Raw genomic sequence first — 2,113 nt, forward strand, 5'->3', positions numbered from 1 at the left:
TGGAGACAGTGTTTGCTCAGCAATCGCCGACATAGTGTAACCGAGGCGGAATAAGGGGAACCAGCCCACATTCGCGGAGGTAGATGGAAAACCGCCTTCAAAACCATCCACAGGCTGGCCAGCACACCAGACCTTGACACTAATCCGCCTGGTGGACTCGTACCGGGGACCGGCACGCCTTACCTCACAGGTACTGGCGGAATTAAAGCTGTGAGGACGGGGCGTGAGTCGTGTTTGGGTAGCTCAGTTGGTAGAGCACTTGCCCGCAAAAGGCAAAGGTCCCGAGTTCGAGTCTCGGTCCGGCACACAGTTTTAATCTGCCAGGAAGTTTTATTTCTTTTTTTCTGACTAATGCACACTAGTTATTAATGTTGCTGCAGCTCTTGGAAGGATGACAATTTAGGACATGTTATACATACCGCATAAGTTGGGAAGAATACTCGATTAAATTTGTAGTTGATTTGGGGGTTTGAAGGGTCAGAAATTTAATACACAGAACAACAGTGGCTCCAACAACATGAATGGTGTCGGAAACCCGTTATCAAATGTTTTCATTTGGTGTGAGATTTACAGAGCGTTTGTAGCGAAGTAGTTGCGGAAAATCCGGTCAACGTGCAGCCGCGTTGTCAATAACGCTGTATTACGGACAGCCAGCACCAGGCCAGCGCAAGTGAAGACAATGCCCATGTCGCAATCAAAGCGAAAAACAGGCAGACAGCCGACACATTAAAAAAAAAAAAAAAAAAAAAAAAAAAAAAAAAAAAAAAAAAAGACGCAGCAATATGACACCAGTGAGGAGAAGCTTCACGTCAATGTAGCAACACAATTTGAGCTCGCAAGAGTGATTATAAGTTTCACAAGACCACATCCTGATGTGGCAGAAAAAAGTAACCTGAAGTCCTGTAAGCCATACTTGCAAAATAGAGAGTGGTGGAGATCGCTGATGAGTGCGGAAAAGTCGGCCACATTCGCTCATCGCTGGCCCTACAAAATGTCACTGTCTTAAACCGGTAGTAATAATCACCAATGACAACGCCACGGTTGAAACACTTCTTTATTTCTAAAATGGAAAGTGCAGCCCGGTCTCATGATTTGCGTCCGACCTTCAGGTGCATTTTAAAATATGAATCCACAAAGGGCGCCTAACTGAGTTAAAAATAGGTTAACATATGTAAAAATCCCTCGTACATGGCATGCACTGTAAATGCTAGGTCTGCCAGAAAGCTTCTCGCAGAGGTGGACAACGGTCCAGCTTAGGGCGCATACCAAACATGGATTCGCAGAAGACAAATAGGCGGTCTTGAGAATACAGTGCCACATCTACAGCCATTAGACCCATACCAAGCACAACGAAAAGTTGAAAAATAAATACCCAGGATTCCGAGCCTTTGTGTCAGTCTTTATGTTGCTCTACACCAACTATGAGGCCGAAAATGTGATGCGCTGCTATCATTCGCAAAGACAACTCCCGCCCTGAGACTGCTCCCTATCTGGTCTATCAGGCTCTGACGCTGTCAGCTCGCAACCTAGCAACCACTGATGAGAAGACCTGAAGATGTCTGCCTACAGCCTGCTTAGCCAAACTGATGATGCTTTAGACAAGGTTCATCTGTCTCGGTATTCATGAGGCACAGTAAGCGCTATTGCCCAGGCTGGTACCTGTAGGCAATCGGTATTGTATTTGTAAATTGTCGCAGCTGTGTTGGGGAAGATTCACAGCTCCAAACGCTAAAAGAAAGCACTGAAGCTGAAATCATTAAAGGCACGGAAAGCTAATTAAAGTCGGAAATAAATTCAGCCGAAATTTTTACAAATGACTTAACCGTGTTCAGAAAGGCTCGATTAAATACAGTGGGTAGTGAAGCGTTTACTGCTGTCAAAAGTAGTTTCCCTTGTAGTGAAACTGAAGTAGGTAATTCTGTGAGTATGGCTAGAGGTTATACTTGACAACCGGAATAAATTACTAACTGGTTCTTTTTACCGATCCGCTGACTCAGGTGATACAGTTGCTGAGGAGTTCAAAGAAATCTTGAGTCTTATTTCAAATAGATACCCCACTTATACAATTATAGTTGGTAATGCCTTCAAACCACCCTCAATATGTCGGCAAAAC

General features: G+C 44.5%; 1 non-coding gene across 1 annotated transcript; it reads left to right on the forward strand.

Annotated features, from left to right (window-relative positions):
- The first annotated feature begins 232 nt into the window (after positions 1-232).
- On the forward strand, positions 233-307 carry Trnal-caa (transfer RNA leucine (anticodon CAA)). Its single transcript has one exon. It is a non-coding gene; the product is annotated as a tRNA-Leu (tRNA).
- The last annotated feature ends 1,806 nt before the right edge of the window (positions 308-2,113 follow it).

Source organism: Schistocerca nitens, chromosome 2, assembly GCF_023898315.1.
Source record: "Schistocerca nitens isolate TAMUIC-IGC-003100 chromosome 2, iqSchNite1.1, whole genome shotgun sequence".
Taxonomy (NCBI): Eukaryota; Metazoa; Arthropoda; class Insecta; order Orthoptera; family Acrididae; genus Schistocerca; species Schistocerca nitens.